The following is a 26,396-nucleotide window of genomic DNA, read 5'->3' as shown; positions in this document are numbered from 1 at the left end:
GCCTATGTGTTCATCCACCAAGTGTGAATGGTTGCAGCTTGAATTGTTTTGCAGATTAAGGAGATCATGAATGCCAAGTGCCCAATTTAGCACCTGGCATAGAGTGGGTGCTCACTTTGTACCACCGTCCTCCTCAGGTTCTTTCAACAGGGATTTCTTTCTTTCCCATTCATAGAGCAAGCTCCTTCTTAATGTTTGTGCCTAGAGCACCTTTCTTGCTCAGCTCAGATTTCTCCTATGATGACTCCAAACCAGAGCAGTCTCACCCAGCCCCAGTGCATCACTGCCTTGATATATTTTTTAAAATCTCTTTTATCTCTTGACATTATCATGTATTTGTTTAATAATGACATTATCTTGCATTTATTTGTTTAATGAATGTTTTGCTCTCTGTTCTTCTTCCCCACTTCTTCACTACGCTGTGAACTCTATAAAAGCAAAAGCTGTGTCTGTCTGCCTTGTTGCTACAGCCTACAATGAGTAGGGAGGTAGCCTTATGAGTCAGAACATGCAGCCCTAAGCCATTCAGGATGTAAAGCAGCTGCTGCAGGAAAAGGATGGAGAAGAATCTTCTAGAGATGAAGGTAGACCCACGAGGTGGTGAGCACCAACCTTGAAAGGTTTCCATGTATTATACATAGGAGAATCACCCTGGGGTGGTAATTATAAAGACCTCAGTAACTCCATGAAATTAAGTTTTTCTTTTGGTTGGATCAGTTTCTCATGGCCCTCCCATTCCTTGCATTAGACTTCTTTCACCCTTGCCCCCAACCCTGCCCAGCCCTCCATCTGCCTTGTCCGTTACCAGGAACCTCATCCTTACTTGTAATCCTACTGCAGACCACTTAATGCTTCCTTTAGTGACCACAGGCTCAACCTTGCTAAAAGGCTTGGCCTCCCCCTGGTTTATACCCTACTCTAGCTTGCTCCTCCTGGTTCTGTGACACCCTAAAAAGACTTGCACCCTCTCTGTCATCTTTGTTCCCATTCACTGGACTAATAAGCACGTGCTCTGTATACTGTGTGAGGCTGTCCCATTTCCGTTCTAGTGGAGTAAGCCAGGGGAGAAAGCAGTGCACTGACCTGGCCCACTGTGGAGGCGGAAACTCTGGTCCCCAGGTCGCCGTCGCCGCTCTGCTTCCCCCTACCTTCACGTTTCCCTGCCTCTTCCTGCTGCACACTGGGTATGTGTCGCTCCACTGTGAGAAAAGTTCCGTGCTTCCTCCCCTATCGCAGGATGACTTGTGTTTCTTAGACAGGTGTTCCAGGCTCGCCCAAAGTGGACTCCATTCGTTGCCACTCCTGATATCCAAGTGTGAAAGCTCTGTTTTGCTCTACCCTTGCTTACAGAGGTACATCTCCGCTGCAGTTAGCTTTGCTACGGTTGCGTCTCAGCCTGCAGGAGCTGCATCTCCTCCTCTGTGCATTTTCATCTTGAGCTGGGCTTTAGGTTACAGTTCAAGTCTTGGTTGTTCCAGGAAGCATCTCCAATTATTCCACTTAAGACTCGCCCCTCGCTCCTCTTGAATTTCTCTTTTCTGCTGTGCTCTCATTTGGCTGGTAGCTTCTGCTGCTTACAATGCCATTCATGTCACTGTGAGGTTATTGGGCCCTGGGTTGCCTTGAAAGCTCCTTAAGGGAAGGGATTTGATTTTCTTCCATTAAAAAGAAAGCTGTAACTTCTGTAACTGTTTACTGCTGAAGATGGCAGTGGTACATGCCATTTTTCTGGGCACTGTTTTCATATACTGTGCTGGATGTTTTGCATGTAGTATCTTTCATTTTCCTATTACCCTATGACATAACATTTATAGTATTGTACAAGAAAAAACTGAAATTCATTTGGCTGATAGTTGGGAGTGTAGTTTCAAAGGTCAGTCTGATTTCAAAACTTGCACTCCTTTCCGTTGGTCAATGATGGGTGGTTCAGAGTGGTCCATATTTGAAAATTTGGTGATAGATACCAGAAAGGAAAGTGAGATTTCTAATAGCATCAGAATACTCTAGAACCTGCTACCAAAGAGAAGGAATAGTGAAAACAGGAGAAGAGTGTGGGTCAGGCCAACACACACACACTCTCCCACTTAGAGCTTTGTGTGAGACTGTTTTTAATTATTGTCTCCCCACTGGAAGATGAATCGGCAGTCAGTTCAATTGAATCAGGTAATGGGAAGCATTGACAAATAGATAAGATAATACCATTGATAATATCTGAAATGTATTTTAGTCGTTGGTTTCAAGACTCCTTTACACATTTTTTAACGTAGTGACTTTTACAAGTAAGGGCACTACTGGTTCTCGACTTTTTTTTTTCCCTTCTAGGCTCTCTTAGGAGTGAGTTTGTTTAGTGGAAGGAACATTAGTTTTACAGCAAGTCAATGTGGTTTTAGATTATATTGAATAAAGGAGGAGAGAGGCCTAAGTGTAATTTCTAAATAATTTGTTGGGATTAAATTTATCTGTAATATCCAGCAGGTTATACTTGCAGATTTTGGGGCTTTTTAGGAAGGTATGTGCTCTTCCATGTGTTCCTTTAAATGGTCCTGTCCTAAGAAAAAACCTTATATAACTTTGTTAACAGTCAGTTACTGGTATTCATTTTTTATGTGCACATTGTCATTGCTATAATTATTGCTGTCATCACCTGAAAAGTCCCAATAAATGGATACCAGGACCACAGAACCAGTCAGCTCTGAGTAAATGTTGATGTCAACTTTTGATGCAGTGGTGTAGAAGAGACTGGGAATAGAATTTCCTTGAAAATCAGAGCAAACAATTTAGCCTACCAGGGTTTAAGTTCCAAAAAACAAAATTAGAGGATTAGACTGGATGGCCTCTAAGGTCTCTTGAGCTCAAAATTTTTCAGAATCTATGACTGTTCGTTCCACTTCTTGCCTCATTAATCTCTCCTCCAAAAGGAAACCTAATGTCTGACAAGGTCTGAGGACAGAGAAGTAGCATGTTCATAGGAATTGGAAAGACTATTGGAATGAAGTATTTATTTCCTTCACTCTGTGTTAAGAACATCAGTGTCTTGAACAGCAGGGAAGGAACAGGATATATCAAAGGGACTACTAGTCCTCTGTGATAAAGAAGTTTAAATTCCTATTGTTCAGGATTTTTAAAAGACCTGTCCAGACATGACAAAGGGTGAGTTGGCACTGGGGTCCTAACTGTCCCAGAGTTTTTGTAAATTGAAATAACCAAACACAATCTTCAGTTCAGTTCAGTCGCTCAGTTGTGTCCGACTCTTCGTGGCCCCATGAATCGCAGCACGCCAGGCCTCCCTGTCCATCACCAACTCCCGGAATTCACTCAAACTCACGTCCATCGAGTCGGTGATGCCATCCAGCCATCTCATCCTCTGTCATCCCCTTCTCCTCCTGCCCCCAATCCCTCCCAGAATCAGAGTCTTTTCCATTGAGTCAACTCTTCGCATGAGGTGACCAAAGTACTGGAGTTTCAGCTTTAGCATCATTCTTTCCAAAGAACACCCAGGGCTGATCTCCTTTAGAATGGACTGGTTGGATCTCCTTGCAGTCCAAGGGACTCTCAAGAGTCTTCTCCAACACCACAGTTCAAAAGCATCAATTCTTCGGTGCTCAGCTTTCTTCACAGTCCAACTCTCACATCCATATATGACCACAGGAAAAACCATAGCCTTGACTAGATGGACCTTTGTTGGCAAAGTAATGTCTCTGCTTTTGAATATGCTCTCTAGGTTGGTCATAACTTTCCTTCCGAGGAGTAAGTGTCTTTTAATTTCATGGCTGCAGTCACCATCTGCAGTGATTTTGGAGCCCAAAAAAATAAAGTCTGAGACTGTTTCCACTCTTTCCCCATCTATTTCCCATGAAGTGATGGGGCCAGACAATCTTATAGTATGACTAACAAAATTTACACAATTCTTCTGTCTGCACAGAGCATTCTACCCAGGGTGGACTTAATATTAAGTCAATATTACTATCCCCATTTTTCAGATTAGAAAACTGAGGTGTTGGAGGCGTGACTTCCTCGTGGTCACACAGAGTGCTGGAGCGACCATCCGTCGTGATTATCTGTGCGTGCTCCACTGTCCTAGTTGGTGCCCTGTGCTTGCATCTGTCAACATCAGGTATTCTACCTGAAGTATTACTTACAGTCTCAAGTTCCAGCTCTGTTTCTGTAGTCAGCTGTGTACAGCGTATGTGCTGAAACTACCAGATCTTTTTGGTGTTATGACTTAATTAAATGTTGAATAATAATGAAGGCGCACTTCTATAGGAAGTGTGAAAACACTGTTTATAACTGACAAGATCAACTCACCGTTATGTCTATCAAGGTACAATAATGCAAATCGTAAAGTGCCAGACAAGGCCTTTTCTGTCATCTCATTCTTAAAATTAGGGGTGAGTGATACCAATAAAAAGGAGTGAGTGTTTGTTTCAGTTGTACGTTTCCTTTCGAAAATACTCATGGGGCAGTCTGTTTCCCATTTTTATAATAACTCATTGCCTTTCTGCAGATGCTAATAATGTCTGAAAAATATCTATGGTTCACTAAAAATCAAATGACACAGTAATTTCAAGTATGCTTTTTTTTTTTTTAAAGACTGATGCTCCCTGCTAGTTTTTACCTTGGGTCCTAAGGTTGAGAGTCCACCACGTTTGATCTGTTAATGTGTGAGTGCTCAGCCGCTCAGTTGTGTCCGACTCTTTGGACTGTATAGCCCGCCAGGCTCCTCTGTCCATGGAATTTTCCAAGCAAGAATATTGGAGCAAGTTGCCATTTCCTACTCCAGTGGATATTCCCGACCCAGAGATTGAACCTGTGTCTCTGTGTCTCCTGCATTGGCAGGTGGATTCTTTACCACTGAGCTACTTGGGAAGCTCTTGGTCTGTTAAAATTGAATCCTAATTGTAGTTGCAAATATTATTCTTGTATTCTAGGTTTTTGAAGCACGACTCAAGCTAGGAATTTTTTCTTACTGGTTGAGCTTTCTGGAGCCATGCCGTCCAGCATGGTGGCCACTATCCAGTTAAGTGATGTGAAAATCGCTCAGTTGTGTCTGACTCTCTGTGACCCCATGAACTATAGTCTGTGAAATTCTCCAGGCCAGAATACTGGAGTGGGATGCCTTTCCCTTTTCCAGGGGATCCTCCCAACTCAGGGATCGAACCCAGGTCTCCTGCATTGCAAGCGGATTCTTTACCAGCTGAGCCACAAGGGAAGCCCAAGAATACTGGAGTGGGTAGCCTATGCCTTCTCTAGCTGATCTTCCCAACCCAGGAATCGAACTGGGGTCTCCTGCATTGCAGGCAGATTCTTTACCAGCTGAGCTATAAAATATAAATGCAGGACTCTAAATTTCAAATAAAACCAATTAACATGAAATAAAACTGAAAATTTGGTTCCTCCATTGCAATAGCTACATTTCAATGCTTAGTAGCTGGGAACTACCAGGCCGGAAAGTGTATATGTAGATGGTTTCTGTCATCAGAGAAAGTTCAGGGATGATCTAGGGTCATCTTTGTTGTTGTTCAGTTGCTAAGTTGTGTCCATGAACTGCAGCACACCAGGCTTAATGATTTTTTAAAAGATTTTATTTTTATGATTTTGAAATTTAAGACAGGTTTTAGAGCAGTTTAAGGTTCACAGCAAAATGAAGAGATTTCCCATATACCTCCCCACAGCCCTCACATACATCATCAACATTCCCCACAAGAGCAGTACATTTGATAAACCTGTGCTGACGCATGGTTATGGCCCAGAGTCCATAGTTGACAGTTTCTTCTTGGTGGTGTATCTTTGCTTTGGACAAATGTATGATAATGTGTATCCATCATTATGGTATACAAAGTATTCTCACTGCCCCTGGAATCATCTGCCTTCTACCTATTCATTCCTTTCCTTCCCAGCAACCATTAATCTTTTTAGTGTCTCTGTAACAATGCCTTTTCCAGGATGTGATTGAGTTGGTATCTCACAGTGGGTAGCCTTCTCCAGTTGGCTTCTTTCATTTCATAATATACATTTAAATTTCCTCTATGTATTTTCATGGCCTGACAGCTTATTTCCTCTTAGAACTGGATAGTAGTCCGTTGTCTGAATATACCATAGCTTCTTTATCCAGTCACCTAATGAAGGCCATCTTGACTGCTTCCACATTTTGGCAGTTATGAATAAAGCTGTCATAAATATGTGTGGAGGCTTTTATGTGGACATAAGTATTCAACTCCTTTGGTAAATACCAAGGATCATGATTGCCAGATCATATGGTAAGAAAATCTTTAGTTTTGCAAGAAACTGTCAAACTGTCTTTGAAAGCGACTTTACTATTCTGCATTCCAATCAGCAATGAATGAGAGTTCCTGTTGTTTCACATCCTGGCCAGCATTTGGTGTTGTCAGGGTTCTGGATTTTGGCCATCTTAATAGATGTGTAGTGATATCTTATTGTCTTAATTGCCTTTCCTTGATGACATACGATGAGTATCTTTTCATGTGCTTATTTGTCTGCATGTCTTCCTTGGTGAAATAGCTTTTAAGATCTTTGGCCCGTTTTTTCTTCGTGTTGTTTTCTTACTGTTGAGTTTTAAGTGTTGTCTGTGTATATTTTAAATACTAGACCTTTATCAGATAAATATTTTCCCCCAGTCTGTGCCTTGTCCTCATGCTTGTGACATTTTCTTTGATAGAACAGAGGTTTTTAACTTTAATGACATCCAGCTTATCAGTTGGCACCCCACTCCAGTACTCTTGCCTGGATTATCCCATGGACAGAGGAGCCTGGTGGACTGCAGTGCATGGGGTCGTGAAGAGTTGGACACGACTGAGCGACTTCACTTTCACTTTTCACTTTCAGGCATTGGAGAAGGAAATGGCAACCCACTCCAGTGTTCTTGCCTGGAGAATCCCAGGGATGGGGGAGCCTGGTGGGCTGCCGTCTATGGGGTCGCACAGAGTCGAACATGACTGAAGTGACTTGGCAGCAGCAGCAGGTTATCAATTCTTTCTTTCATGGATTGTGCCTTTTGTGTTATATCTAAAAAGTCATTTTCATACCCAAGGTCATCTACGTTTTCTCCTGTGGTTAACTTCTGTGGTGAGTTATATGGTTTTGTGCTTGACATTTAGGTCTTCCATGATCCATTTTGAGTTAATTTTTGTGATGAGTGTAAGGTCTGTGTCTGGGTTAATTTTTTTTTTTCCATGTGGATGCCAGTTCCAGCACCATTTGTTGAAAATACAGTCCTTGTTGCATTGTGTCCCTTTTGTTCCTTTGCAAAGACCAGCATTTGTAGGTATTTATGTGGGTCTGTGTCTAGACTCCGTTCCATTCATGTGTTTTCTGTTCTTTCACTGGTATCCCCCTGTCTTGATTACTGCAGCTCTATGGTAAGTCTGGACATCATGTAGCAATGATCTGCTTTTAATAATCTGTTTATTTGGATTAAAACATTTCTAACTGGATTATCTCCATAAAAGGTAGCCAGATCTTGTTGCCAGAAGAAGTTCTGGTGTGAATAGTGTGCTTTGCAGACATGGGGAGATAGGTCTCGTTGCGTTTAAGCAGCTGTGGACTATGTCCTTTGCTGTAGTCTGTATAAATAGCATTGGCTGCCGTACTTTAACCTTGTGTCAGGACATATATTCTAAAGAGCTCTAATTGTATTAATTCCATTGTGCCACAGATTTCAACCGATTCTATCTTTGGTGAGTGGACTTGGTCAGAAGCAGCCACCGACTCAAACTAATTTAGTATAAAATCCTAACACAGAGAGTCTTATGTTACAGAACCACTTGCTTCAGTTCATTTTGTAGTCTCGAGATTGTCCTACAGAAATTCACCCTCGAGGTCCGCAGAGAGTTCAGCAGACTGTCTGGTGGCTGTCTGTCCAAGTTCCTTGAGGCAAAGAAAGGAGACAACGGATCCTTGTTCTTCGACAGCTTTATTGAATATATTCAGTCTCAAGTTTTGAATAATTTGTTTAACTAGAGATATTCTGCACAGTGAATAAAATGTCTTTGGTATGAAATTTAATACTTAATGGTATCTTCAGAATAATTTCAACATTTGCCAGATCTTTGTATCTATTGCCCAACTCTGAGTAGGTGTCCAAATGACTTTACTATTTGGAAAGAAAATACCACATTTCTGACTTTTCATCCCTAGTAACAGCTGGAAAGTGTAGAAAATGTGTTTTAAAAAAAAGATACAAAAAATGATTGCTTTTAATGTTTCTCTTGATCTTACTCCCTCCAGGCATACAATATTTGCCCAATTTTCACTAATTCTTACATTTGTCATTTATAGATGAACAAGTAGAACAGTATATAAAAGATAAATCATAAGCTGCACAATGAGCTAAATGGTATTAAAAAAACGACTAGGCAAGCATACTCCAAGGGTTTATATGAAATTAAACATGAATTTGGAGGTCACGTCCATTTTCAGCTGTTATTGGTGGTTTTTTAAGATCTCTTGTGATTGTGAATAATTTCAGTTAAATGCGTTCACTATAAGTTAGCTTAGTATACTTCTTGCTTTGTTAAGATGTTGTTCTGCTGCTGTGTTGTTTTGTTTTATTTTTTATTTTTTTGCACCAGACCTCATGCATACTGTTAGGGTGAAGGAGCGGTGACTCACCTCCTGGGTCCCGGCAACCCACCCCCTCATTTAAGACATCTGTTTATGGACAGGCCTGAAGCAGGAATGAGAGGTGGGCGGCTCCTCCAGTGGTAGGATCTTAGCTTGCTGTGTTGGGTAGCTTACAAAGGGTGTCAGCTGTTTATCATCCTTCCACGTGCTGTCCAGTTTGAACCTGGTCAGATTAACACTTAGAAAGCTTCTGTAGTCAATTAAGAGCGCATACGTAAGAGTCCTTCCCAACAGATGGCTTTGCAACATTTACTGCCCTAAAAGTTTTCCCTGCTTAAAGTATAACCTTACCTGCTATGGCTGCCATGCTTAAACTGGTTCTTTTGAAAGTGACAAATTGTTAAGGTTGTATTCGTTTTATAATGCACCTTGGTTTTAAGTAACTCAAAGAATTTAGTTAATAGAATTATCTCTGTTCACCTTTCTATTTTTGTAAATGATTTACCTGGACTTAAAAGCAACTGAGCAACCCTTCCTAAATTCACAGGCAGAGAGTGTTTATTTTGCATCCTGGTGGTCCCTTAGAATTTGTTGGTTTTGTTTGAAGGTTCAGAGCAGAAAGATAAAATGGGTGATGTTATGTTCAAAGTAGAAATTGTAATAATGTTAAGCTGGAATGCTTTCATTTTTTTTTTTTTTTAACATACGGGGTTGTAGGAATGAATGAAGGGAGAGAGACAAGCACACTACTGACTACTATTAAAATAATGTTGCCAAAATAGGAGATATATCTCTTCTATGTGAAAGAAAGCTGTTGAGTGCATATGAAGGGCAAAAAAGGAAGGTCATGCAAAATTTAGTTTTGAAAACTCAAAGTCCTTTGTTAGTTCCTGCTTGGTTTTATGGATTTCGGAGAAGACAGTATGTATTTGTATTTTCCATTTCCATTTAACTTGATTTTCTAATCTTTCATTTTTGGCCAGCTACTTTTTGAGAACATATTGTATACATGTTCTGATGCTGTTTGAAGCCCCTCTGAGAGGCAAGAGTTGATTGAAAGCTCTCAGTTCTACTGAAGTGGGTGGCCCAAGAGCTCAAACTGAACAGCTGCCACACACCCATTGAACTTTTGTCATTTATAAATTATTTTCCATGCCATCTGGAGCAAGAATGGTGCTATGGTTTAGAGAAGTTCTTTGTGGGGTGCATTCGTATCCAGTGCTTTTGCAATTTGCTTATTACCAGAATCAGTTGAAGTTTCCAAATCTTTATTTGCTTGGAGGTTTTAGATGTGAATAAATGAGTGATTTCTTTAAATGTCATTTTAAAGACACTACCTCCACCCCTACTAGCATTTTCTCCTCCCTCTTTTCCCTTCCAGTGACTACATCCTGCCTGCTTTCAGCTCCAGTGGAAAATACATTAATCCCAAAGTCTCCATGAGGTTTCCTGTTTGATGACATAATCAGAAAATCCTCCTCACTTTGCCCTTGGGGTTGCTGTCTGGATGTTATGTTGTCTTGGTGGGCGTAACTCAGCCATCAGAAAAAATCAGCACAGACCATAAACTCAGAGCCTGAAATGCATTAATATCATGTTTAAGAAAGAAAGCTGTGGGCATGTCTGCAGCACTGGTGGAGAATTTCATTAATCTGCAGATTCTCGCTGGCATCGGCTGGTGACTCCAGTGTGTATGGCATGAGCTGGTGCAGTGCTGCTGGCAGGGGGTATTTGAACCACTCTAGTGTGAGCTGTTAGACTACATCTCATGGAGAAGTTCCACAAACGTGTGACTCCTAGACTTTGGTAGTATTGATATGTTTAACTTAACTCCCGCCTGCCCACCCCAACCGGTGCCCCGTTACCCCACCAAGTCTGTTTCCCTAATAAGTGTTGCTTCTGGTTGTTGATCATAGGAAGCTAGAACAAAGAAAACTGCTGGGATGAGTCAGAACTAGAAGATGGGGAGTACCTTTTATAACAATAAAAGTAACATGGCATCTGACGTGTAAAGTGGTTTGTGCAATTTGGAAGTTACTACGAGGCAAGAACTTCAGTAGCTGTGAATTCCTTGGAAAGGAGAAACTGATACAAAAGTTGAACCAAGAATAGGACATTTAGATGCCAAAGGGCAGGTACGGTTGTGCAAGATCAGAAGTTTATTGGCAAAAAAAGTTGCAAATATGCCAAATATGGATTTTCCCGTAGCTATTTGGAGAACTTTCCATGTTTCTGTTGTTGTTTTGGTAGGCTGCCATAACCCCCCATTAGGTTGACTTGGATTGTGGTATCTCCCGCCTTGGATCTTGGAAGTCCAGGTTGATTGGCACTGGTTCAGGATGAGAACAAGGAGCAGGTCCCTTAGCAGGATGTAAATGATCTAGATGCAAGCTGTCTTCATGCCTCTTCCTCCTGTTGTACCAGTCTCCAAGGTCTCGTTCAGAGGAGACTAGCAAGAAAAAGAAAAACCATATCGCCTGATAGAGCTTCACTGAAAGAAGTTAAAGAGCAAGGAGAGGACCTTGAACCCCAGTCCCAGTAAGTTGAAAGCCTGGAAAGATATCACCATTTCTGCCTCTTTGTGTCAGAGATACTGTTGGGTTTTTCATAGTCAAGAGGCAGTATCCCTTTCACAGTTGTTGCCCATGTGGTTGGGAAGTTTGGACCACATAAAGACTAGAATGGAAAAATATATTCCTTTATGGCTATTGTGAACTTTTTTGAAGTATAAAAATCAAAATGGCATGGAAGATGGCATGGAAAATAATTTCGGGTTCTATGATTTGTTTTCTTGTACAGTGCTATAGTGACTACATGCCCACACTGCAAGCGTTTACTCTCAACACAGGATCTTTCAACCATTGTATGTCTTGGTACTTTGATAATGCTACTTCCTGGATGGGAAAGGATGTTAAATACCACATCTGATGGGTGAATCACTTTTTCTACCCATGACATTTGGCAGAAATGATACCTGAGCCAAGATGGAGTAGAGCTGACCATAGAGAGTTGATACTTTCTGGAGTCCCTGCAGTCTTTGAGTACCTCCCACACTTGTACCGGTCAGGAGTCTAAGTTTCCTGTTTTGGTGACTTTGTACTGTTCTCGCTTTGCTAAACTGAAATGGTAATTCCCAGAATTCCTTTCTCACGCAGTCCCCATTCATGGTTCTTGGTTAGGCTTGGCCACAAGAGAAACGTGCAAGGTTTTGGAGGTGGAAGTACAAGAGCAGTCAGTTCTCATGCTCTGCAGGTTGACATAGGGCACCAGGCACCCTGCGGCTCACACGCCGTGTCCTTCATCTCTGGTCCCCGGTGCTGGTTTGGGTCTCCTCTTCCTCTGCCTCCTCCATTGGCCTCTCCACGTCCTGCGAGTGTGAATGCAGGTGCGCTTCTCTGTGGTGAAGGCACCAGCGTCTCCTGCCGGCCCCGCCTCCTCATTCACATTGGAGAGATGGTGGGAGACATGGGTCTCAGTTTTCCCTTGTTGCCCCCCCCTTCATATCCAGCTCTCCTTTCTCAACTGCCTCGCCTTCCCTGAGCTATAGCGATTCCAGACCAAACAGTAGACATAGCCCCTACCATGTGTAAGTTTTAATTCCTTTAATAAATCCCTTATTTTATTTTATTCATAGTGATTCGTATCATTTCCTGATCAAACTCTAATACACGATTGACTTGTTCTGTTTCTTCCCTCTCATGACAGTCTAACACATGTGTATTTGGAGACAGCTATTGGTCTTTTCTTCCTGTCCATGGTTACGTTTTCTCTAGTTTAATACCAGTAATTCCTTCAGATGGTCTTCATGTGTCATGGTTTCTTATCCCCTTATCATCTTGATAACTGTTCTCTGGTGGTCTGCTGCCCCTCGTATGGTCTTCACAAAGCACTAAAGGATCTTGCATAGCCAAGAGACGGACGCTGATCCTTTTTTCTCTGGATATGAAATGCAGCTTGGCTGAAGTAGTGAATCGCCTGTCTCATAACGCTCATGGAGCTATTTCAGGACATCCCTGTAACAAAATGGCACCCATCTGGACACACTGGTCAAATTTGATGTCATTTCTCAGATATTTCCCCTCAACTTCTGCTTGTTGAGATCTGTTGATATATATCCTTCATCTATGGTTGTTTTACTGTCCCAGGCTTTGGTCAAAATGTGAAGTCAGGAGACTTAAGATTAAGTCCTAGCTCTGTTTTCTAGCTTTGTTATTTGAAGTTATTAATTCAATCAAGATGTCTCAGTTTCCTCATTTATAAAATGGAAAATAATGTTTCAACTCCCTCATCAGATAGTTGTGAAGGCAAAGGGTGATAGTGTAGGTAGAAGTGTTTGTGGCTACAAAATAATGTATAACACAAGTTGTTTATTGAGCAATTAAAAAATATGACAAATACTCCTTTTGCTTTATCCAGGTGATTGGTTTAAAAACAAACAAAAAACAGAAAAACAGAAAATGGTGAAGCAGAGGGACCAAGGCCAAAACCTTATCTTGGATGTTGACACCATTTTGGTTCAAAGGCTTATTAGTTTAACAAAGTGCCCTGGCATTCGGCCTGTATTTTTCCATCTTGTCCTTTGAGGTTCATGAGTCTTTTGTCAGATTCTTTCCTCCATTCCAGTTGTATTTTGTCCAGTGTATTCCCTGATCTGCCAGGCTACCAGCCTTGTCAGAGAAGGAAACGAGGTCTGGCTTGTCCCTGTTGAACCCACGTTGTGTGCCAGGATTGTTGCTTTTTGAGTTGTCACAAACCATTCTTCTAATGATTTTTCCAAGAAATCTTGTCCGGGATCAACAGTCAGTGCACTGGTGCTGTAGAATATTGGGATTTTTTTTTTTTTCTTTTTTTTCCAAAAAAAAAAAAAAAAGACAGGCGTTTTTCTTGCCTGTCTTTTTGAAAGTGAGAATTTTATTTCCTTCATCTCCAGTCTTTTGGCACCAATTCTGTTTCTCCATCAGCATTTACAAGAAGGAAGATTCAAAGAGCAATTAACTTTCGGGTCCAGATTGCATTTACATTGCGTTTCGGATGGCTCGTCTCATTTTTGCCAATATTGTGGTAAACCTTTAGCAACAGTGAGGTGTGTCTGCTGTTGTAAACTAATTCAGATTAGTTAAAGCCCAGGTAATTGAAAGACTTTGGAAGTGCAGTCTTAAATATTATAAGTGCCTTTTAAAAATCAAGTGTTGCTTTCAGTTCTCCTTATAAAAGTGAAACCGATAACATAAAAAGCCAATATATCTTTAAGGATGTTTTAATAACACGTTTTATTGTTGAAGAATTGGACTTTTTTTTTTTTTTAAAGTGAAGGAATCCTGAGAGAAACCCATTGAATGAATTTTTCACTTGGCCCTGTTTGTCTGATATGCACTTGGAGAGATGATGAGATGATGTGCTCTTAAGGCTTTGTTCTAATAATAATAAAAGACAATTAAGCAGTCAGCTAATATGTTCTATGTTATATTTCAGACATTTTACATGTATTGACTCATTTAGTACAATTATTCTGCAAGATAGGGGGTTTCTAAATTTTGGAGATGAGAAAACAGACTCAAGCAACTTGAGTAAAATGCTTAATAAGTGCCAAGCTGGAATCTGAATTTAGATCATCTGATTGCAAAGCTGCAGGTTTTTTCATTACACCACAATGTAACTTTAAACGCCATTTTCCATTTGACTTTAAAATTTTTACTTATTTAATATTATGATGATCATGCTGAGTGACCTTTAACTTGGGCCATGCCAGTGGAAATTGTTTTAATAAAGCTGTGTTACAGTAATAAGCTGAGTGATTGTTGACTTTGAGCTGCTTTATAAATTTTAGATGAAAGAAATGTACCATTGAGAAAGGAGCCTTTATCAATCGCAGGTCATAACTGGAGATTTTGCTTTATTTATTACAAATCAATTAATGATTCTTTCCTCTAACACCCCATCAATCAATGCTTAGAAGTGTCCATTGATAAGGTACCTCACCAAAAGAAATCAATTTTCCTTTGTCATTTTGACAGAAAGTAGCTATAAAGGTGAATTAATCCAGAATGCAATAGGGAAATACCTATAGGCTGAGGCTAAAACCTAATTCTGTAAAATCAAAATTGTCTTAAGACAATATCAAGATCAATGACAGCAGCAAAAGGCTTTGCCCCTTGTTCCCATAGTAAAAATTAATTTGTCTGTCTAACATAAGACTTGAAAACTACTTTTGTTTTTTTCATTTCACCACTCTGGTCCCATTGCCAGATGCCGTAGAAAGGCTCGAAATAGTGCGTGCTCTGTTTCCCAAGGCTTGGTTTGGAATTTAAGCCATTTTAATAGGGAACTTGTATAAGAAAATCTAGTGTAATGCCTGAAAAATGTACCGTTGCAGATCTTCATGAGACTGTTCGCTGGCTCTGATACAAGGTTTCTGGAAGAGTGGTCCAAAAGAATCTTTGGAAAGGAGAATTTTCATTAACACAGGCTCACCAGAGGAATGTTTGAACCCGTGTGAGTGCAGCCCAACCAACAGCTCTCTGCATTCAGTATTACTAACAGCATTTTGGAATGCAGCAACCTCAGAAGCTGTATCTGTAGCATCTTATTTTAAAAGTTGATTGCAAACATGTGAGTAGTTACCATGATGATGGCCCAAATTAGGGCATGCTATTTCCATAGTACTTATGAAAATTCATTTTTAAGGAAGTTTAAAAATTAGACATTAAAAACCCTCTCTGCTTAACTGTGCTGTAAAGTACTCAAGAAACATTTATGCTTCTATTTCATGTTTATCCCCAGGCTGAAAAATCTTAAACCACATTTAGCCCCTTCCTTCGAGGATATTGCCTCGATTTTTTGATTTGTATAACTTACATTATATAGGTCAAGTCCTTGACTAGAAACTCATCTAAATAAGGTTTGCTTCCATATCCCCATGTTTAAATAGCTTTGGGGGAACTCTGCTTAACTAAATGGCCTTCCCTAAAGTAAGACAGTAAGCGTTGAGTGTTTGATTTTCTTTAAAAGAATTCTTTTCTCAATAAAGTTACCATTCTTTTTAGAAGCATAAAAGTAGTTTTGCATGTGTGTTTCTCCTATAAATACATTTGGAGGCCTTTGGAGAAAATGTTTACATTTTTATTGTATATAACTTATATGTATAAAATTTGATGTTGGACAGTATTTCATTGGCTATTTCTTAAGTCTCAAATTCCAGTCAAGTTCAGTTTTCCCTTGGATAAGTTATAAGATTTCTTGGTCTGTCACCTAGTACTTGGCTCCTAGAGGTGTAGGGTAAGTGATGAGTATCTGGTTTAGAAACAGCATGATCTGTTTTTAAAATAGTGTAACTCTAAGATATGGTTATACTATTTTCAGCCTCTTTTAGTCAGTGCTTTGGGTAGAAAAAGATAAAATACTTAAATTCACTAAAAATAAGTCTCACGTCCATTTTGCACAAGTAGCAATCAGACTGTCACCTAATTAAATAAAATGTGTTCTTAGCTTGCTGGTACTGAAGCAATCTTATAAGTGATATTTTGAATCAACATCGCCACAATGAATACAGCTAAATTATGCTATTTTAGTTTAATTTCAGATGGGAGACTATAAGCTGAGACATCAAATAAGTCTCTGTAATTTAAAAGGAATTGAAATCATTCAAAATAGTTCTCTGATAATAGCAGAACTAGAGGTTAACACAACAGAAAGCCATTTAGAAAATTCCCCCACATATTTGGAAGTTGAACAGCACACTTCTAAATAACCCATAGGTTAGAGAATAAGATGATTTGAAACGGTAGTAGAGCATGCCGTACCAATATATCAAAGTCTGTGAGACATGCAGCTAAAGTTTCACTTAGAGGGAAATTTATAGCTTTAAGTTAAAAACATCAAATGTAGCTGATAAAACTATGAAGAGTTACAAAGTAAAACTTAGTTGTGTGGCAGCCCTTGAGGGAAGAGGGTTGTGATATGGGAGGGACCCACCGAGAGAGAATGCAGATGTTCAATTTCTTTAGCTTACTTGGGATATGAGTGCCTGCGTCTGTTACGGATTGAATTGTGTTCCCCTGAAATTCGTATAGTTGAACCCCTCATACCTCATAATGTCACCTTATTTAGAGATAGGATCTTTAAAGAGGTGATGAGGTTAAAAGGAGGCTCTTAGATTGGGGCTTAATCCTCTCTGGATTCTTACAAGAAGAGGAAATTTGGCAAAAAAGATAACAGAGAATCTAAAGCACCTAGAGACAATACTGTCCAGGAGCCTGTAAGGGGGTGGCTGCCTGCAGGTTAAGGAGAGAAGCCTCTAAAAAAAGGAACCTTGCTGCCACCTTGATTCCGGACTTGCAGCCTTCAGACCTGTGAGAAAATCGACTTATGACCCTCAGTGTGTGACTCTCGATTCTGTTACGGTAGCCCTAGCAGACTAATAGTGTCCATATTTAAAAAAAAAAAAAAAATTCTTTATTCTTAGATGTCTTAAGTATTTTTGTATCTAGTATCTTACGTCAATTACAAATGAATACATGGAGAATATTATATGAAGCCTAAATGTTGCTCTTCTTTGTCAGAGCCTGCTAATGACATTTCCAGGACTCCAGGTTTGATGCTTAAACTTACGTGATTAGCTATGTGTAAATATTTAAAATGCGACAGCCCTGTGATTGGTTATATATAAAATTATATAAAAAATATTTTTTTAATAAAAAAATTATATATTAAAATATATAATTTTAAATACCTCAAGGTTGTGAGACTGAATGAGACAATCTAGGAAAAGCCCTTGTAAGACAGGCCTGGCACAAACTATGTTAGGTGTCATTACCAGTACTGTCATTTTCTTGCATGCATAGGCTCCAGAAGGAATCTCCCGTAGTAGCCCTTGGGAAAAAGGTGGCGAGTTACATTTGTTGAGAACACAGCTCTTTCCCACTGGCCTGAGGGAGGCCTCGGGCCGTCTCGGTGAATCCTCAGGCCGGTCTCTTGGGGATGGACAGATCTGCCTCCATCATGAATCCCGTTCTCAGCCTTTGGGGGTTAGTCGGCAGCAGCCACAGACAGTGACACAGAGTTGTTGTGCCAGGGCTACTTCTGCCTTTAGGGCCACGTCTGTACTTTTTCCAGAGGAAATCAGGAGAGGAGGAGGAGGGAGGGCCAGCGCTTCTGAGCTACTTGAACCTAAATTGGTGAACGTGAGTGGCACATGGACTGGTGTGTGCTCGTGTATGTTGTTCTGTCGCCCAGTCGTGTCTGACTCTTTGTGACCTGTGGGCTGCAGCATGCCAGGCCTCCCTGTCCCTCACCATCTCCCAGAGTTTGCATCGGTGATGCCATCCAGCCATCTCATCCTCTGATGTCCTCTTCTCCTTCTGCCCTCAATCTTTCCCAGCATCAGCGTCTTTTCCAATGAGTCAGCTGTTCACATCAGATGACCACGATACTAGAGTTTCAGCTTTGGCATCAGTCCTTCCAATGAATATTCAGGGTTGGTTTCCTTTAAGATTGACTTGTTGGATCTCCTTGCTGTCCAAGGGATTCTCGGGAGTCTTCTCCAGCACCGTGGTTTGAAGGCATCAATTCTTTGGTGCTCTGCCTTCTTTATGGTCCGGCTCTCACAACCGTACATGACCACTGGGAGGATGACAGCCTTGACTATATGGACCTTTGTCAGCATTTGCATAACTCAGTAAAGCTACAAGCCATGCTGTGTGGGGCCACCCAAGATGGATGGGGTCATAATGGAGAGTTCTGACAAAGCGTGATCCACTGGAGGAGGGAATGGTAAACCACTCCAGTATACTTGCCGTGAGGACCTCAAGAACTGTATAAAAAGTGTATGTATATACTTAACATCAATTTTCCAGGCAAGAATGCTGGAGTGGCTTGCTCTTTCCTACTGCAGGGGATCAAACCTTTCCAACTCAGGAATCAAACCTGTGTCTCCTGCAACGCAGACAGATTCTTTACTGTCTGAGCCACCAGGAAAGCCCCATACTTAACACCAGGCATATATAAATTGGCATTTGCTGTGAGAATGATATGAATTGTCAAAGTGCTATTGGTTGAGGGGTCAAAAGAAGTATATATGGAGGATGCTGTTATTAGCAATGGGAATTAAACAATTTATCCAAACAGTCTTCCCCTAAATAGGTCTTTTCTCCCACTGCTTTTCCCTCCCATTCTCTTTCTCTCTCTCCCCATCCTGCCTGGGATTCTAGAGTTTAAAAGGTACTGTTTGGATCACAGACGTTACTGTCTCTTCCAAGAATTTATTTTCCTATGATGAATATTCTTGGCAAGTAAGGTGTTCCACAAAAGAGACTGACTCATATTGCTTTCCCATATGGTAGCTGGACTGAGACTAAGGATGGATGCATATCTGGAGAGGGGTCCATTGGCTGGGCTCTGTCCAGAGCATATTCTCTCAGAGACTTTGCTTCTCCACCAGAGAATGTGTTTCCGTTGATAACAATAATAAACTGATAGAAACATTCTGAATCATCTGAGTGGTAATGTTTTCACAAGGGCAACCCCTGAGACTCCAGCACCTGTGTTTACATTTGTCCCTGCCTCAAAGTCTTAGTCTTTGTTCCTGGATAATAACTGGTTTATAAATGATGAGTTTCTAGCAGGTTGAGGCTGGATGGCATCCTTCTCTGATACAGGTTAATAGAAAAGGGGGTGGTCGAATCTAACTGCCCTGCTGCTGAGAGTAATGCAAGCGCTCTTATTACAAGGATCTTGGCTGCGGCATCAGTACCATAGGCTGTAAGTAACAATTGTAGTGAAACTTCATTTATCACATTCCATTAATGTTGTCGTGTTATGTTGTAGAGCTTTTCTTAAATAATTCTTATGTGTATCTTGGCTTTTAGGAGTTACAAACTTAAGGAGCTTATTCCTAGTTGGGCATGTGTACCTGTTTTGAGACTCTGATAAAATAATTTACGTCGACATGGGGCATATGAGGAAACCTTTGTAGATTACTCAAGTTTAAGAAGTGCTGGTCTGATGTGTAGCTGAGAATGTTGGGACAGGGCGGATGCTATAAGGAGGGAACCTGGGAGAACCTTGGGAAGGGAGGGGGCAGTGACGATGAGAGATTAGATGCTTGTGGGGTGAAGAAGATTGGGTAGGCTATTGTGTAGGTGTCCTAGTTGAATACAGGGGAACCAGAAACAGATTTTAGAAGGTCCTTCTAAACCTTGAATGACTTTGCAGTTTGACCTACGACTGGGACTCTTGAGTCAGTTTTAAATAATGGAAGAGCTATCTCCGAAAAATCTAACATCTCTCTTCTGGCTTATTTAAAAAACAAATGCATTTTGAAAGCAATTCATTATGGAAATTGAAGTCAATGACTTCTGTAAAGAAAGGTGAAGTGGTGTCAGGCCCTTTCCATTTAGCTCCTGGCGGGGTCCACGGGCCAAATGTGGGGTCTTGGGCTTGCACGTGAGGCAACAGCAGACAGACAAGCCGAGGGGCAGGCAGATGGCCAGAGAGAGCTGACCTCCATTCCTCACATACTAGGGGGACCCTCGTTGATAATGCTGAATTCAGTGTTTAAACCACTGCTGAAACAAAACTACAGTGTTGTTATGTCCTCTTCAGTTCTTCAGTAATTAGTTCCACTTTCAGGTACATTCGAAGATGAACCAGCTTTACATTAAATTCTTAAGAGAGAGAGTAGAGTTCCCAGGTTCTCCTGCGGTTGACACAGTTTTAGGACAGAAACCTGAGCTAAATGATCTTGTCAGTTCAGTTCAGTTCAGTCGCTCAGTTGTGTCCGACTCTTTGCGACCCCATGAATCGCAGCACACCAGGCCTCCCTGTCCATCACCAACTCCCGGAGTTCACTCAAACTCATGTCCATCGAGTCGGTGATGCCATCCAACCATCTCATCCTCTGTCGTCCCCTTCTCCTTCTGCCCCCAATCCCTCCCAGCATAAGTCTTTTCCAATGAGTCAACTCTTCGCATGAGGTGGCCAAAGTATTGGAGTTTCAGCTTTAGCATTATTCCTTCGAAAGAACACCCAGGGCTGATCTCCTTTAGAATGGACTGGTTGGATCTCCTTGCAGTCCAAGGGACTCTCAAGAGTCTTCTCCAACACCACAGTTCAAAAGCATCAATTCTTCGGCGCTCAGCCTTCTTCACAGTCCAACTCTCAAATCCATACATGATCACTGGAAAAACCATAGCCTTGATTAAACAGACCTTTGTTGGCAAAGTAATGTCTCTGCTTTTTAATATGCTATCTAGGTTGGTCATAACTTTCCTTCCAAGGAGTAAGCGTCTTTTAATTTCATGGCTGCAGTCACCATCTGCAGTGATTTTGGAGCCCCCAAAAATAAAGTGTGATACTTTTTCCACTGTTTCCCCATCTATTTCCCGTGAAGTGATGTGATCAGATGCCATGATCTTCGTTTTCTGAATGTTGAGCTTTAAGCCAACTTTTTCACTCTCCTGTTTCACCTTCATCAAGAGGCTTTTTAGTTCCTCTTCACTTTCTGCCATAAGGGTGGTGTCATCTGCATATCTGAGGTTATTGATATTTCTTCTGGCAATCTTGATTCCAGCTTGTACTTCTTCCTACTGTCTTAATTTGGTAGAAGTATAATTCTTACTCTAAGTAGAAGTGCCAAAGTTTGTTTGTTTTTAATAAACATAGGTTGGAAAGTTAACATATTACTCATTGTCTCTCTGAAATATTACTATGTAGAAATAATAATGATGTCACAAAGTAAAGCATGCTGTAAAAAATTTCTGGAGTTTTTAGCACATTAGTGTACTAGGTAAACATGTATTTTGCAAAACTCAGGCATTTTTATAATATTAAAAATGTGCTGATTGGGCCAAAATAAGATTTCAGAATCTTATTTTTAAATAATAGAATTGCCATGAGATTAGAGAAGATGTAAAATTTTTTTTCTACATATGTATACAATACTTATATTTCATTTTATATATAATGAGAGACTTAAATGTTTCGTACATCGCATGGGCAGGCATGCCTCATTTTACTGTGCTTTGCTTTATCACACTTTGCAGATATGGCATTTTTTCTGAGTTGAAAGTTTGTGGCAACCCTGCATTGTCAGGTGATGGTTAGCATTTTTAGCACCGAAATATATTTTTAACTCAAGTATGTATATTTTTAAAGACATATTTTTGTGCATGTATTAAGCCACAGTACAGTGTAAACCTAACTTATATGCACTGGGAAACCAGACATTTGTGGGATTCACATTATTGGGATACTCACCTTATTGCGGTGGCCTGGAACCAAGGTAACAATATCTCTGAGGTCTGCTTGTATAATGAGAAATTCAGTATGTGCTGTATACAAAACTGTCTTCATTTGTATGTTTAACACATTTCTCCCTGTTATGGGGAGAACTGTTTTGAGTGGAAATCAAGTCTTTGCATTTTCAGTGGAGGAGGAAATCGTGTTCTCAGGATAAGTGTAGACTGGGGCAAGCGATTTGAAACTGGATTTAGTTTGCAGCTTGCACTCTGTCACATCCACTTTATATCAGTGTCAAACACCAAAAAGCAGTTCTTCTCAAAAGAGCAGCGTAAGAAGGGAGAAATGAGACTTATAAGCAAGTAACTGCTGAAAATAAATGTGAAATTAATTATGACAATGAAATTACCTAATGAAAACATAAAAAGTATCTTAGGCCTGAAAGAATTATGCGGTGTAAATAAAACAAACAATATTTACTGAGTGTCAGATACAGGAAAAGATTGAAAAACCTTGAGATGAAGGAGAATAAATCACAACAGAAATGTTACCAAGTAGGTTTGAGTTTCAGATCGTTCCTCAAATGATCCCTCTTAAGACTTTGTTAAACTAATTTATTATCATTTTACAGACATTTATTTGATAATGAAAGAAATTCTGAATGTGTTAAGAGTTTTCCAGCAATAAGATGAAAACGTGTGCTTCCCCTTCTTTTCCATAAAGCGTTCATTAACGTGTTAAATGAAATGGAAAAAAACACATAAAACCTAAGTTTTTCTTTCATGACTTTTTCCTTTGATCAAGGAAAGCGAAAAATGGTATCTTTCCTGTTTAAAGTGATTTTACAGAATGCTAAAACCATGCGCAGGTGAAAACATGGTTCAGTTCAGTTCAGTCGCTCATATATGCAAATAAATGGCAATGTAGTATACATACAACTTCTACATATATGCTGATATCAGAATTGTAATTTAGATTGCTTAATGGATTTCCCAGGCATGATTATTGTTTGCTTAAAGTTGTAATTTTACCACGCCTGCAGGAGATAGGTAGGGCTAAGGACTGTAGATAATTATAACTCCCACAGCAAGTCTTTTCTTTGCCTCTTCAGATAATCAATCCATACAGCAGCACAGAATGCCATTGAAGGGAGCACAGCAGAGGTTTGTGTGTGTGTTAATCTTGTAATTGCTGTACCAGCCTTCATAATGAGTCTTTTACTTAGATCAGAGGGATGTAACGGTGTTAATGTATGTTGTATGCTTTCTTTGTACTAAGCAATGATGTAAGACTATCATGGGATTATCACATTGAAATGTCACAGTAACACAAAGGAGTGGATACTGTTTTGCATCCATTTGTCAGATGAGGAAACAGCATGAAGCTCAAAGAAGAAATGTACTGTCAGATAGTAAGAAATGAAGCCGGGTTTTGAACCTAGACCATTTGCTCTAGGGCTTTTAAGCAGTCCTCTTTAGTGGTTCCCAAGGACAAGCTTGGATGCTTCCTATTCAAAGCCACAGAAGAGTAACTCTAATTCTAGAATTATATAATGAGCTGCTTTTGTAGTGTTTCAGCCATTCTGTATTTAGTGATATATTGCTCTTCTCACCTGGTTAAGAAAACATACTACTTAACTATTAGACTGGACATTTTCCTGCCTGGGTGGCTTTTTCAGATGTTATGCTCATGAATATGTATCGCACAGTTGACCTTTGAACAACACAAGTTTGAATTGCATTGGTCCACTTGTGAATCTCCTCCCCCCCATACTAATTACTACAGTAATACATGATGGAAGGTTGGTTGAATGCTCGAATGTGGAAATGAGGATATGGAGGAGCTACATATAGACATAGAGACCGACTATAAGTTACATGCTGATTTTTGACTGTGGGCAGGGTCCGCATCCCTACCCTTTTGTTGTTCAAGGGTCAGTTGTATTCTCTCCAGGTGTACCATACAGTTACTTGGAAGACCAGAATTCTTTGTCAAATACTCTGCACCTTCAGACTTCTGTTTTCTTGGTTTGATTTGCCAGAATCAGATATGTACGTGCTTACTTCAGGCTAAGTATGAACTTATTTTCTCCATAGAGATGGGTATGCTGTATTGTTACTATGGTGTTGAGATTGGCTAATGTCATCTGAGAGTCCCTGAGAGGTGGAGAGCCACGTGGATATTCTATAGAGGGAATAAAATAAGACCTGTGTCTATACTACATAAATATATTTGAAGTTACAAATGTAGACATATAGAAAGTAAGGGATAGCCTTCGTGGTCATGGAAGGCATGGAAATGGCAATGCTACTCACTTCTGTTTTTAAAGGTCGAACCATGTTCCATGTTCATCAAGGCATTCCTAATACATTCCTGTGAGATGTCAATTTGCAGACTTAACGTTGATTGTGTCCTGGTTTATAACTTCTAAACCAGCTCAAAAGATTTTCCAGAGAAGACAAATATGCCCAGTTAAGTGTTTTGAGTCATTCTAGGGTCAACCGGTTTTTTAATGCTGAAAATCATGTGTAGCATTGCAATACCACGTGAGAGGTTACTGCCATGGGTTTTCTAATTCATCAACATGTATGTGTGTCTACTCTATTGGAGCAAAGTACTGTGTATCAGGTTATTTTAAAAACTAGGGATTTAGAGCCTGTTCTCAGCCAGTTGTCAGGCAGTTGGGAGACCAGATAGGCATGCAGCGAGGATGGACTCATAATCCAAGTATAGGTGAGTCCTGACAAAGTGCAATTTTTTTCTTTTTGAGCTGGCCTGTTTAGGGGAAAAGAAAAATGGTATTATGCGAAAGAGACCCAGGAGGTAGAGTTTTATCTCTAATGTCAAGGGATTACATTGAGTAAAATGAAGGTAGAAATTCTAGCCTGGGGAACTATCTGAACAAAATGGCAGTGGAGATGTCTATTGAAAACAGGGAGAGGAGATGAGCTTGCTGGAGGAGAGGCTTTCTGTAGTGGAATCTAGGATACGAGACATGCATTGGTCATCTGTTGTCAATATGTTGTTGAGAAGGATTAAGGGTAATTCGGGGTCAGATTATCAAGTCTTGATACTAAGCTCAGGAGCTGAAAGCAGCCTTTTCCAGACTGCATTTTATGAAACCCGGGTATCCCATAAAATGCATTCCATGATCATATACGTGTAGGCAACACTTCGCAAAGGTTCTGTGGACTCCTCAGTCTTGAATTTACTAATGTGTACTGTGCCTTCCCAAGGAGAAAGGCTGAGAGCCTGCCATGTGTCTCACACTTGGAGTGCAGAATCTTGGTTTCCCAGGACACCCATGAACAGCTACCCTGGAGGCTAGGTTTCTGTTTTAGGCTGTTTAGGAAAAACTGGCTCAGAGTGTTCTGCGTCCGATGAAGCATTAAGAACCATCTCTGAAGAGAGCAATAATAATGTATGATTTAAAGTTTTATACTGCTTAAGCCTGCCTGCAGTTTTTTTTTTTTTTATTCCCAGGGGCATAAATCTGGGCAGTTAAGATTTAAATAGTACAAAGGGTCCTTATATTTCATGAAATCCCCAAGTCCTTTATAAGAGCTCATTTCAAGATATTTTTAAAATTTAGTTAAGATTTTTAAAAATTTGAATGCTGAACTTCTGGCTTCTGTTCTCATTATTGACACTGAGGTTAAAGGACTTTTTCTTTGTTGGTCTTATTTATCCATTGAGATTAGTGTTATGCTGGGCATTGGGTGCTGTGAGCGGTGTGTGGTCAGAGGGAGAGAAACATGACCACCCACACTTCCTGTAACACTGTCCACAGCACTGTGGTGTTGAAGGAAGGATTCACTAGGGTCTCATGTAAGGGATAAGGACCTTGTCTGTCTTATCCACTGTCTCTGGCAGCTGTTGATAAAGCTTTTAATGCCATTTCCAGTACCCTGCTTCTAAAATGCTATTCTGATGATTTGGTTTAGCAGATGCCTGTGTGTGCACGCAGTTGCGGTTGTTGTATCTGCCTCTTTGCAACCCCAGGGACTATAAGCTCACCAGACTCCTCTGTCCATGGGATTCTCCAGGCAAGAACACTGGAGTGGGTTGCCATTGCTGTTTCCTTCTCCAGGGTGTCTTCCCGACCCAGGGATTGAACCCAGGTCCCTTCCTTCTCCTGCATTGACAGGTGGGTTCTTTACCACCAAGCCGCCTGTCCATACTTGTGTTCTGTGTTGTCAACTCTGGATTATCACAGGCTCACGAAAGGTTGAATCCAAAAATTGCTTCCTTCTTTACCTGAGTTTGAGATAGAATCACACAGGACATGGCATTTCATCAAGACATCCCTGGTTGCTTTCTTCTGAGTTTCATTAGCACCATTTTCTCCTCCAAGTTTCAAAATAAGGTAGCAAATCCATGTCTTAGTGAAAAATATCCAAGTGAGTATTTGATCCAGAGAAATGTAAGGAGAATCAAAATACAATTAGCTTGATTGTTAGTTGTAAAGGCCTTCAATTAAAATCTATTCTTTAGAAATACAGGTTGAAACATCAGTTTTTAATGAAAGCTGTCATGCTTACCAGCGATCATGTGCCAGATGCTTGTATAATTCTTTTAAACTC

General features: G+C 40.4%; 1 long non-coding RNA gene across 6 annotated transcripts in view; it reads left to right on the top strand.

The window, feature by feature from the left end:
* The window catches only part of LOC100847951 (uncharacterized), a 413,745-nt gene that overhangs the window by 259,342 nt on the left and 128,007 nt on the right, over positions 1-26,396 (top strand). For 4 of the 6 annotated variants that reach the window (XR_003032262.2, XR_814917.3, XR_003032257.2 and 1 more), the window contains one exon: positions 3,981-4,114. The exons of the other annotated variants lie outside the window; for them this stretch is intronic. This is a non-coding gene — a long non-coding RNA (uncharacterized lncRNA). The remainder of the gene's footprint in view (positions 1-3,980; positions 4,115-26,396) is intronic. 6 annotated transcript variants of the gene reach the window in all.

Source organism: Bos taurus, chromosome 23 (assembly GCF_002263795.3).
Source record: "Bos taurus isolate L1 Dominette 01449 registration number 42190680 breed Hereford chromosome 23, ARS-UCD2.0, whole genome shotgun sequence".
Lineage (NCBI taxonomy): Eukaryota > Metazoa > Chordata > Mammalia > Artiodactyla > Bovidae > Bos > Bos taurus.
Note: the sequence above shows the minus strand (reverse complement) of the source record. Positions and strands in the feature narration are given on the sequence as shown.